Source organism: Rattus norvegicus, chromosome 1 (genome assembly GCF_021556685.1).
Source record: "Rattus norvegicus strain SHRSP/BbbUtx chromosome 1, alternate assembly SHRSP_T2T, whole genome shotgun sequence".
NCBI classification, from domain to species: domain Eukaryota; kingdom Metazoa; phylum Chordata; class Mammalia; order Rodentia; family Muridae; genus Rattus; species Rattus norvegicus.
In genome coordinates, this window is record NC_141534.1 from 108,912,449 (window position 1) to 108,925,328 (window position 12,880).

At 46.0% G+C, this 12,880-nt stretch overlaps 1 long non-coding RNA gene across 2 annotated transcripts; it reads left to right on the forward strand.

The window, feature by feature from the left end:
• Positions 1-330: 330 nt before the first annotated feature.
• Positions 331-12,179, forward strand: LOC120099813 (uncharacterized). 2 transcript variants are annotated; one of them, XR_015651601.1, is made up of 4 exons: positions 331-546; positions 1,487-1,666; positions 2,285-2,406; positions 11,796-12,179. It is a non-coding gene; the product is annotated as an uncharacterized LOC120099813 (long non-coding RNA). The 2 variants fall into 2 exon arrangements; XR_015651596.1 differs by lacking the exon at positions 11,796-12,179 and having other exon boundaries at positions 2,285-3,440.
• The last annotated feature ends 701 nt before the right edge of the window (positions 12,180-12,880 follow it).

The following is a 12,880-nucleotide window of genomic DNA, read 5'->3' on the forward strand; positions in this document are numbered from 1 at the left end:
TAAAGCTGCAGCATTTCCCCCGAAGGCTGTGAATATTCGCCCTCCCACTGTTCTGGGTTCCTTCTTCCTTTTCACTCAGTGCTCTCTTCTGCTTTCAGACACATACCATAAGATTTTATTATTTGTAAAGAAGAACATTTGCAGGAAAATGGATGGAGCTGGAAATCATTACGTGAAGCAAAATAAGCCAGACCAAAAGACAAGCATCACAGTGTTAACCGTTAAAGACGTATCTAATGGGGGGAGGTAGAGGCTCTTCACTGGCCCAGTCTGCTTCTTCACCATTTCCTCGGTTCCTGAATGACGAGTTCTCCCCTCGTTCATCCACAGGCATGTTTCGTTGAGCCTTCTGGGGAACCACCTCGAGGGTCTGCCACTGTTGCTGCCGCCCAACTGTAGCAATGAGGAAGTGAATGCCAGGGTTGGTGCAGCTGTTAACTGCACAGGATGTAACTGGACGGAGCTGCTAGAAAGACCCTGAAACTAGTACAACAGTAACCAGTAAATTCTAAAGCAAGCCACAGATAAAGGAGACCAGTACTGCAGGTAATGGAGTCCACTGGGAGCTACAGAGGATCATGATTGGCAGGCTGGTCTGGTCTGGTGCAGGAACCTTTTGTATTCCAACACCCATGAGTGGAAGACAGGAACTGTCACAGTGGGCCAAAGTCAGGATGGTTCTTGAAAGGCTTCAGTGCCAGGCCCACTTTTTATTCTCATTTTATACTCTAAAACCACACTGTGGGGTGGGCAAGCAAGCAAGATTTTACAGAAGTGAATGTTGTAGCCAGCTGGTTATTACGGGCAATGACCCATTGTTTTAGCTGTATCTCCAGGTCATTCTGATCCCGTAGTAATAAATATTAAAAAAAAAAATCTCGGCATGGGGTTTTTACCCACCCTGAACCATTTATGTTCCTAGATGAAAACCACACAGTCTATATTTTTAAATATGCCTTAGGTAGTACAATAGCTGGGTGGCTGCCTACCCTCCACGCTGTTAGAATCAACCTTCCTATCGATAACCCAAATTATTACTTACTATATTTTATCTGGGCTGCTCTTAGCTCTAGCTGGCTAGCCCACATGGCCACGTGTTTTATGGCTCAGCTAACCCACGGTGGCTCTCTTTTCTCCTCTCCTGCAAGTTCTTCTTCTATTCTACCGAGGCTTCTCTCTGCTTCTCCTGAGCCTACCAAACCTTAACTCCACCTACATCTGCCCAACTCTTGGCTTTCCTCATCTTTATTCATCAATCAGAATTAACTGGGCCAGGGTCCTTCCATGTCTTAAGTGTGGACTCTTTGAGACAGTTTTGGGGGTCCCAAATTAGCATTAGAATTCAAGCCCATTAGGCCAACCCACTACATGTTCCAAATAGCAAATGATGTCATGCTTAGCAAATAGGCCGTACAAGTAGTGCATTAAGTAAATCACTAAATAAATCAATAAATCAGTACTTAATAATTGGTCTTCTCTATTGTAGTCTACTTCAGTCCCTCCTCCTCCCCGTCTTCACACCTTGCGGATCCATGTTGAAGAAATGGGTTGATGCTCCTGGTGTATCAGCTGCATTGTGCTCCACTGACTTTCTTTTGTCCTCACTCCTTTAATAACTTCTTGGCATTTCTCCCATACTATTGAGTGGATTGCTGTTGATACGCAGGTAAGGGCAGGTGAGACATAAGGCTAGAGACTGTGATTGGACAGTGAAATCGTAGGTGTGGCTAAGTTTTTTTCAGAGAGACTGGACAGGGGACAGACAGAAGGACAGAGAAAGGTGGACGAAGACAATGAACTTGAAATGTCCACAGGTAGCTATGAAAATCACAGAAGGGATAGAATAATATAGGACAATTTGTCCAGTCTAGGTGGGCAGCTTATATCAATACCAATTGGCTCTGAGTTCATTGTGTGGGCGTTTTGTGAGTTGAGAATTTACTGTTATAAATCTGACTGAAATGACAAGCTTCTAGAGTTTTGATTTTACTGGGTTACAGGGATTTGTGACAGCTAGCTTCAGGGGGCAGATGACTGGGAAGATAGTAGAAGTTTGGAGACAGGTGAACGGAAACAGGGAAGACAGTGGCTTACAGCTCCCAATGGGGGAGGGGAGACTGGGTCACTAGAGCATGGCCTGTGATAGCATGGATTGTTTTTTTAATATTCACCACAACACTATTGTTGATGGATTGGAATAAAAACAGCATTTCTCATTTAAAACCACGGACATGTCACCCTTTCCCAGTACTAATTGTCCAATCCTCTGGGTTTTTTTTTGAAGGAACATTGCTGTCAATGAATCCATTTCATTCCGAAGAGTGACTGTTTTCCTGAACAATAGTTCAGTTTTTCTTGATCTGAGTAGAGAGCTGATGGATGTTGAACTTGTTGGATGCAAGACAGGTGAACACACAGGCGTTCTCTTGTTTCTTGAATTCGAGGATATTAAGTATTGCTGGACCTCACTTCTTGGCGGCACATCAAAGTCAGGGGCCAAGAATACGAGCCCACAACTCCTGAGTATCAGGTGCAAATACCCTTGGAGAGGCAAACTGTGCACCAGTAGGAGCTACTGTTCTTTGAACAGTAACTATTCTGAGTCTGGCACAGCCCTTTTCATTTCGCACATACTGGGTTTTTCCCATGTCCCAGTTAAACCTGTCCCTTTGTGTTGTTAATCTGGGGTTATTGATGTCTACTTCAGGATAAGTAACCAGCTTGCATGCAGGCATACCCAGAAACTCTGATCTGGGTGAAGGAGCTCAGGGCTGGCATTTACAAAAGCCAGCATTTTAAGACATGTCTTCTCCAGATGAAAGGCTTTTAAAAATGGTTGGTGTAGCTGCCTTTGGTTGCTTTGTGGGCTCTTTCTGCCCTTCTCCACACCTTTTCTTCCACCTTTTCAACCCTCCAACACTAGGTAAGAGAGAAAAAAGGATAGAGGGGAAAGGAAAGAGATCCCTGAATGAAGTCAAGAGACAGAACGGGGGAGAAACTGTTGTTAGACTATCCCTGCTGATCAGGGGCATCGAGTTCCTTGGGACAAGTTTGATTTTTGCCATCACAATATCTAATTTCTTATTTTTGGGCTTTTTTTTTCTGTGCATGACTGACTACATAAAAATCCTTGACCAATAGCAACCACCAACCAACCACCAACCAACTACCAACCCCCCACCTCTCAGGGCCCTAGCATTTATACACTCTCTGAAAAGTCCCTAGAATTCCAAATGTCATACAATCACGGAAACTATCTGCAGTTGGTAAAACTACGCCTCTGTTAGAGCACGAGGCAAATCATAGTCAGCTGCCATGATCACTCCTAAGCAGCCCCACATCACACACCTGGGATTAAAATGAAAACATATTCTTATAATATTGCTGTTTTCTTTTTTAAGAAACCAAAATTTCATAATTGTCATTACAGGCCTGTTTCCATTTTCTGTATTATTTCTTTCTGGTCTCCCCCAACCCTGCCCTACTAAACCAAAGTCCCTTTATGGCCTTAACTCCTTGTCTGCCCGCTGAGCTCCCTTGTAGGCTCCATTCCATTCATTTTTTTTCAAATTTTATTTTTCTTGGTATTATTTTTAAGTATTTACATTTCAATTGTTATCTCGTCCTCCTCCCCCTGCTTCTACGAGGATGCTCCCACTCGAAGTCTTTGCGTGACCAGTATTTAAGATAAGGCCCATAGGTTACCCACAATCCATAATCATTTATTCGTTCTCAGGCCACACCCCCACACTGTCTCCATTCCGAGGTAGTTTTGAGCTGGTCAGTTTCAGAGTCTGGTCTGGGCTGTCGCAATCCATTCTTGGCTTATGTCTGCAGCAGTCTGGGTGTGTGGGTGTGGTGTTTCCACTGCTTGAGACCTGCGTCTTTAAGAGCCAAGAGACTCTTTTTTTGTGTGTACAGTGTCAGCCACCCTTTTCAAGAACCTTGGAGACAGGTGTGTCCGCACTCTGGGAGGTCCTTTGAGTCCTTTGGGAGCAGTAGAGGTGGGTGACCAAACATTATTTCAAAAGGAGAGGCCATAGAATGCACGGCAAACAGTACAAGTGTCAGAATTTCTGGCCAAGGGAGGTCTTTTTCTGGGCGACGTTTGGCCAATGCTGTTTTAAAGTCCTAGTCCTTCTCTCAGCTAGTCTGAGAGTGGGGGTGGTACCATGGGCACAAGGTCCAAGTAAACCGTGTGGGCAGGAAAAGTGCACATCGAAATCAGCAAGTATTGGTACCCCCTGCTGGGTTGGTGGCACTTATGTCCACTTCCAGATTTTGAATTCGGTGACCCCTGCTTTGTGTGAGCATGGGGCCTCGGGTCCCTACTTGGGACTGTTCCTAGCACATCACAGATGGGCTTTGCTTGCTTGTTGGGTCAATGCTGACCTCAGGATCAGCGCTTGTCTTTACAGTGATTCTTTTAGAGCGGTTTTCCCAGACGGGCTGTTTCCTGAGTTTGTCACCCAAGACTGGGAAATGTTATCTCAGGAATAATTAATATTTTCCCACCTGTGGTAATCGGCCAACCTTCCTGGTTTTTAGTAACCCCTTCGTCAATGATTAAGACATACCTTCTGGGAGGTGATGGAATGGGACTGCTGGGCTATGTCTTCATGGACTGGACCTTGGCTCTTTGTGTGAACCTGGCAATGGCCACTGCCACAGCCAGGATGCCCAGACAGCTTCTAGGGGCTGTAGGGTTTGGCCTCTGTTTTTATTTCTTCGGCCCATGAGATAAACAGTTCCCTTTCCTGATACATTGTCACTTTGAGTCTCTTGATGTGAGGGATTAGTCCTCCTGTTGCAGGATTAACTCCCATCTGTAAAAGCTTCCACATCTGGATCATGGACCAGCTTGTCCTTGAGGTCCTGCTGTGAGAAGAAAAATCTCTTATTAAATTTCTCCACCATCTCAGGTGACAGTGGTAGTGGTGGTGGTGTTCTCCATTTTTTTTAGGCAAGTATGTGGCTTGGATAACACAGCTGTCATCTTTATGGATGAGGGGAGTGCTGGCCTTTCCTTCAGTGGAATTCCCATTGGAACAGGCTCATCACATACCAAACCAGGGTCTGGAGGAGCTGGCGGGTCCAACGAGGCTCGTGAACATGATGTCAGGTGGATGCCACTAGAGGGACAGGATCAGGTGGTCTTGTGACTACCTCAGAGCTGTGTATCCCTGGCAATTGAAGTTGGTATGGAGGAAGCATCATGGGAAAGTTTCATCTTCTGGGGAAGCTAATGGAGGTGTTCCCTTGGTGTCTTCAGGCTTAATTGTCTTCGCAGCCAATGTGGGCTGGGGCTGGGAAGGTTCTGGTAGCAAAGCCATGCTAGAGGGCACTGGGCCAACAGATATCATGGATCAACACACGGGAACTGATCTGGGTGGCCAGGTGATTCCATACAAACCTCCCAGACTCTGGTAATCAGAGGTAAATCTAGAGTCCCCTCATATAGTCAGGGGACATCAAAGGAAGTACAACCGATTTCACGGAGTCTTTAATTTGGAGGGCTTCATCTATACTCCTTAGTCAGCAGTGATCCTCTTTTAAAGTTGTCAAGCATGGTTTGTAGGACTGTGCAGGTCTCAAAATGAGAAGAGTTCCCTAACCAGGAGCTGGGGGGAGGTTATGCATGCCTAGCCCTGTGTGGTGCATGGGCTGGGGTGGTAAATATCAGTTTCTACCTCAAGCAAGTGCCCACCTGCCTCCCAGTGACTTAAGAGGTCTTATGTCAGAGTCACACGTATATCCCTGGGCTTGCTTCCGAAATAGGAGGTGATTGGTTTAGATGAAGTGACCACTGGGGTACAGTAGTTTGGAGCCCAATCAGATCACGTAGCTACAGAACTGTGGGGTCATTACAGGCATTCATTCGTTCATTCAGAATCTATACATTCCCATTTAAAATTTCTAATCTTTCTGCTTCCCTGGAGACCAGCCTATATTTTATTCTCCTTGGAAATGAGGAAGCTTCCCCTCAAGCTCTGATGCAGTCTCCTGAGGTGTGATAAAGCTTCCCTGGCCTTATCCCCTTAGGGGTCCTTACCTGGTCTGAAGGCCAGTCTAGTGTGCCTTCCTCCACTTGGAGACTGGTCTTGGGTCCCCTTGGCCACTGGAAGGGGACCCCAGTATCCCATCAAGGGGCATGTTTCCCAGTTTCAGAGAACTTCTGTGAGCTGAGAGACCCTGGGGCAGCAGCCTCTCTGAACCAGCTGGGGATTTGGTGAAGGAGATCGAGCTTACTGGGAGGCCTCCAGAAGTGTCATTGGAACCTTTCTGCAATAAGCATTCCAATACCATGAGTGTGGAAGGGAGGGGATATCATGGTGAATGGAAGTCAGGACAGCTCCTCAAGGTTTCAATGCCAGGTTGAGTTTGTAGCTCATTTTGTACTTTAAATCCACAAGGTGGGCAGCAAGCAAGTGGCATGTGTGGCAGTCAGCCAGTTGTCAAGGGCAACGGCCCATTGTTTGAGCTCCTTCTCCAGGTCATTCTGTTCAAGGTAGCAAGTGACATTGTGCTTGGCAAATGGACAGTGCAAGCAGCATTTTAAGTAAATCACTAAATAAATTATTTTGTTTTTTTAAAATCTTATGTATATATCCACACTCTCCTTGACACAACAGAAGAGGGCATCAGATCCCATTACAGATGGTTGTGAGCCGCCATGTGGTTGCTGGGAATTGAACTCATGATCTTTGGAAGAGCAGCCAGTGCTCTTAACTGCTGAGCCATCTCTCCAGCCCCATAATTGGTCTTTTCTACCTTATTCTACTTCAGTCCTTGAAAGGATCACAAATAAAACCATCAGCCACACAGTTATGATATAATTGAGTTTTTTAAAAGTGCCAATCATTTTCAAAATTCCCAAGTAGTGTATAACAGTTACATCATTCCAGGAGGGCCGGTGACATTAACATGTCCTAGAGCAGGGCACATAGGACAGTTGATGTGTTCCTCAGGCAGTGGCAATGACAGCAGATGGGACACAGGACAAGTGGGCAGTGTTCAGTATTAGTGACACTTAACTGTACTTGGGGAACAACCACCCTGTTCTTTAAGATATTGAGGTTTTGGAATGCAGAGAGCTGGTGACACTTGGCAGGAAGTCAATGATGTGGCACCAGAGGAAGAAATAGGCTAAAGAAAGACTAAGGATTTAGACTGGGATGGGATTCTGCTCACGTAGAAGATAAAGAGCCAAGGAATAACTACAGCTTTTGCCAGCCCACCCAGGGCAGGGAGGAGGATCATCCAGGAGCCAGTTCTTTGTGTCAAAGCTGGAGGAAAGGGCAGGTTACTTTCATTCACTGCTGTGACTTCTGTTCTCCTAAGTGGCTGGGTCTGTACTCAGCAACCCTATACTTATCCCAGGAACCTAACAAAGACCTGAGCATCTGCTGTAGGATATCTCATTTTTCAGTATTACCCTGCATTATGGACACCTCTGTCTCCATGTTTAAGAGGAATGGAAATGGGGTGGAGAGATGGCTCAGCGGTTAAGAGTACTGTAGCCCTTCCAGAGGTCCTGAGTTCAGTCCTCAGCAAACACATGGTGGCTCACGGGCAATGGGATCTGATTGCCTCTTCTGGCACACCGGTGTACATGCACATAAAGTATTTATGCATGTACAATAAATAAAGTAAATCTTAAAAAAATTAGTTTCACACTTTAGAGAAAAGAGGGGGGAGACAGGACTGTGGAGACTAAGAAGCCTATCGAGACTGGGGATTCTTGGAATGTTCATGAAGACAGAGCGTCTTTTATCCCAACAGCCCAAGCTCGCTGTTTGAAACCTCAGGTCCTCTGAATGACAGGGAATGATACTACGATTCAAATACCTATACTCAATGGGAGAGAGCCAGGGACACGCTCAGGCTCTGTGATTGTGACATCCCCCTGACTGAAACAGTTCTGTCCAAGAAAAAAGATCCTGCTTTAAGGCTTTGAGGAGACTGAATGCTTGCTAGGAGAAAGGGGAGAAGAACTGGGCCTAGAAATGGTGTACCACACCAGGGAGCGGGGACAGAGAACTTTATATCTCTAGTTCTCAGTTTAGTCGGTGGCCCAGTTGTTCTCAGTCTTTGTTCAGTGAATAAATAAATCCACGGCTGAGGGACAGTGTGCTGCTCGATCATTTAAGGTAAAAGGGGAATTGAGGATGGACTAAGAGGCGTCAGCACGCTCAGACCTACAGTGTGAGGAGACTAAATCCACCAGCCTCTTTCTTTGTGCGAGGCAGCTCTGTGCGTATTTAGAATTGTTTATGGGCACTCAGATAGCTGATGCTGACCAGAAAAATGGCTCTGAAGCGAGGATTCAGTATGGCTTTGTCTGCACTTAGAGGCATTTATGTGCACAGCGAGTAAGATTTGTGCCTGAGTGGAGCACTTTGTGCATAAAGCAGGAAGCCAGAAGGAGGGTGAGGTCTTGAGTGGCATTGGAAAGGCATATTTGAAGCATAGGAAGGCCCTGGAGGAGCTGTAAGCTGTGATCTCTGGAGAAATAAGAGGCCATTCTTCTCACCGTTCAGAAGAGCCCTCACAGTGTTTCCTTCCTTGATGGAAGCTCTCTCTGGGAGAAGGGGTCTGTGTGAAGAATGGACGGTAAAGAGTGACTCACTGATGTACGTCCCAGCAGAAGAAAGAGGGTTACTGCTCAGCTCAGTGACCGTGTCAGTGGGTTGTTTAACCAGGCACGTTCTCCTTGGTTCCCCTCAAGGTCCTATTTGGTAAGATTGAGCACGTTTTCCCCCATTCTGCAGAGCGTGGGATGAGAGTTTGGCTCCTGGTTTCACACAGTGCGTGATTTGAAACCACCGTGTTCCATCCTCCGTCCCTCCTCCCCACTGTGCATTGATTACAGGTGAATGGGGAAAAAAAAACAGATTGATAATTCCCGTTATATCCAAATTAAATCTAAGGTGTGGATGAAATGAAACCGACTTAAAAAGCAGAGGGGAAGCAAAACCAATCACACAGGGGACACAGATGGGAATGCCCCCCCCCCAAAGCACCCACCGCTTGGCAATTCAGAGGACTATTCAGGGCAGGAGGCCCTCAGGTGAAAGGTGGGCACATCCTCTCTGGAGCACAAAGAGAAGACGCTCTTGGTGAGCTCACCCACCAGGAGCCCCCTCGGAGAGATGAGCTCCCAAGGAAGATAACTCCTTCCTCAAACAGGACTCTCAGGGCCAAGACCCTGCTGTTTTATCTGTTACTGCTCCCCAATATCCAGCATGCTCCTTAGAGAATGTCCCTTACAAGGTCCTCACCTAGCTCAGGAGTACTTTGAGATCTAAGGAGACAGAGGGACTTTCTTGGGTCCTTTTCGAGAGTGATCTCAGGACAGCTCCTCGGTCTGCTGGACTTGTCTCACATTTCCTCCCACCCCTTTTTGGGGAACTTAAAAAATCTACTTTCTGTGAACACAGAATTGAAGAGATCGTCTTTGAAGATGCGAGTGCAGCCCAGTATCCCTCTCCTTTTAGTTGTGTGTGTACATGTGCCATACTGCTTGTGTGGCAGTCAGAGGAGAGCTTGTGGGAGCCCCATCTGGTTCTTTCCTTACACTATGGAGGTTCTGAGGATTATCTTAGGTCCTCAGGCTTGGTGGAAAGGGCTTTCACCCGGTCGCAATGGCCCATTCACCTCTTCTTTGTGATATTTTGAGTTTTAAGTTAGAAATGGATCCCTATTTGGCTGAGGATACCCTGAATTACTGGTCCTCCTGCCCCACCTCCCTCCCAAGGCTGGGATCACAGACATGTGTCACCATGTCCAATCCCCATTTTCCCCTCCTGATGTTGTGTTACCATGTGACCTTAGCATCTGAATAGTGATGTAACCAGTGGTAGATGAGTAGACTCATACAACCAGTGGAATCATGGAATTAACAAAGCAAATGTCCCCTCATCCCACCCTACTGTCACCTAAGTTCCTGCAGCATCAGTAGGGCTGAGAGTCATGGGGAATCACAAAGATGCTGGTTCTCCTCTAGGACTGGGTGCGGGGAGCAGTTTTGAGAAAGTCTTTGGGTCTGATGCTTTGGAGTTTCTAACCCATGTCTAGTATGGCCCTAATTAAGTTCATTATTGCAATGGATATGCCCTTACTTTTTAAAATCCCCTTTTCAAGGCATTGAAAACCCTAGGGAACAGGAGGAGATGTGAGGGATAGTCTCGTGGGCCATGAGGATTCTTCCATTGTCATCTTTCTCTGCCGTTTGGCATCCAAAGAGAGTGGGCACTGGGAAACCCATCCTGTGAGTCCTTTTCCTTCTGTTTCTATTTGGATTGGTGACACCATGGGGCTCTGGAAGCAGGAGGAGAGGGATCTCAGTTTCTTATTCCTCATCCTTCTTCTCTGAGCTGCTGCCCTGGCAGTGGCACCCCCCCCCCCAGCAGCGGCCTGGTTCACCTATTCTGCTGCTGCGGCCACAGTTGGTAGCAATAGCTGCCCATCACTCTGTTTCTTAGAGAATGCAAGAGGCAGCTATTTCTACCGTGGCAGATCTGGATGGTGGGAATGAAGGGAAAGACAGGAACTTTCGGGTCTGGGTAAACCCGCTTAGGACGCTCTCAGATGGTTCTGATAACACCCACAGGAGGAAGCACCATGACTTTCTGCTCCTCCCACCCTGGGGAGGAGACACAGAAGAAGAGGAGCAAACAGCACAAGAGGACACTGGAATGCAACCTTACCAGTTTGGTCTCCTGTCAAGGGTAGGGGGCTGACCCTCGCTGAAAGGAAAGATCCTTTCTCAGCCTCAGCGACAGTAGAATGCACTGTAAATTTCGAGATGCCTGCAGAGTCTGAATAAGAAATGGAGACCCGTTGGAGCACATCCATACTCTGGTCCGCTCACGTGATTTCTTGTGGAAGAAGTGGGAGCAAATCAGAGACCTGAGACTCGATCCACCACTGACATGTTTCTTGGCCCCATCTGCCCCAATTCCACTCACACACATGCTTCTTCCCTTTCCTCTGTTTCTCAGAAGAATTGTGATTCTTCTTTTTAACAGCCAACTTATCTTAGCAACAAGCAAGATGAGCTTGCACTATAGTTTAAAAAGTGATGCGTAAAGAATTGAACCATCCGAGGCTTACCAGATAAAGGGCTACCTTGTCTTGGTAACAGCGCTTTCCCATCTGTTTTAAATAACAGAGAAACGTATGCAGATCGAGAATCCTCCTGAGCTCACACTTCAGAGACCACCATTGGCTGTTATTTGTTGTTTTTTCATCAGGGTCTCACTTTTTATTCTTAGCTGGCCTGGAATTTGCTAAGTAGACCAGGCTAGCCTTGATCTCAGATATCCACCTACCTTTGCCTCCCAAGTGCTGGGATTAAAGATATGCACCGCCATTCCCAGCCCCCACTATTTTTATTTATCTTATTATTACTAGCTCTGACTAGCAAACTCATCTTATTCTTTCTTTCTCTCTCTCTTTCTTTCTTTCTCTCTCTCTCTCTCTCTCTCTTTCTTTCTTTCTTTCTTTCTTTCTTTCTTTCTTTCTTTCTTTCTTTCTTTCTTTCTGTGGTACTGGGGATTGACCCTAGGAATGTGAAATGATCATCCAACTAGCCCTTTTATTTGTTTTTCTTTTATCACTATGAATAAAAGGATCAGTTTGCTTCCCTTAAGAAATATAAAGGGTTCAGTACACACAACATATTCTTCTTTCTCTTTCTTCCGTTTCGGCCAATTTGTAATTAATTTACTTTTATGTAGTGTAGATACTTAGTTTTAAATCTGTGACTCACCTTTCTTTTCCTCTCACTGCAGGTGGCCTAATATTATTGTTGGATGCCATTTAATTGTATGCCCCTACTCCTCTGAGAGCTCCAGTGATTGGCACTTGGTTCCCATGGTGATTGGCTCTGTGGAACTTTACAAAGGACAGCATAGTGGGACATTCTTAGGTGCTCTGGGAATCGTAGTCTCAGGCAATCCCCGGGGATTGCGATGAGACACAGTTGTGGAGGGATCCATCTGGCTACCCATGTCTTAGTGATTGCTGGTTGGATAAGGGATCCCCCCTTCCTGTCATCCACCACAAGACTCATCCCAGAGCCTGGATAACATTTGAACTTTTAGTTCCCTGAATTGTGATAGAAATCAAGATCTCTATTTCATTAAGGAGGCCGTGGCAAGCAACAAACATCTGGCAAAAAAAAAAAAAAAAAAAAAAAAAAAAAAAAAAAAAAACCACACTTGGAGCATCTCCTTAGATTATTTCATCAAACACACAAGACATTGTTATGGATTAAACTGTGTCCCTCGAGTAGTTGTATGTGGAAATCTCAGTCCCCCACATCCCAGACCATGACCATTTAGGGTAGAACACATCTAGGGAGAGTTGTACCCAGGATGGAATGAGGATAGGAGAGGGCAACAGGAAGTGGACACAGTTACAGTCCCACATATGCATGAAATTGTTATTGTGTGACAGTTTTCCTGAGGAGACAAGGCACACACATCAGCTTATTCCAGGAAGTATATGACAAAGCAAAGTATGGATATTACCAAAGCACCCAAGTCCAGTTTGGGGACCCAGTGAGTTTTGTTGGGGTTACCTATAGGTATGAAGGGTTATTTACAGAAGCAGAAAGGACTCAGTTGCGTCACCATAGCCCACCCCAATATTGGTGACAGCTAATAAAACCTGGGATCCTGGAATGCACTGCATGATCTTCAGGCAGCTTCACAGGTGGGAGAGTGTCCTTTCCAGGTACCTCAGTTGGGCTGAGCCTGTTCCAGGCAGCTCAGGCTGGCTTCTGCTTCTTCCAGGCAGCTGGTCTGGTCTCATAGTCTTTTTGCGTCTTGTCTTGTCTGACAGGCATTCTCAGCAGTCTTTACTGTTTGTATGT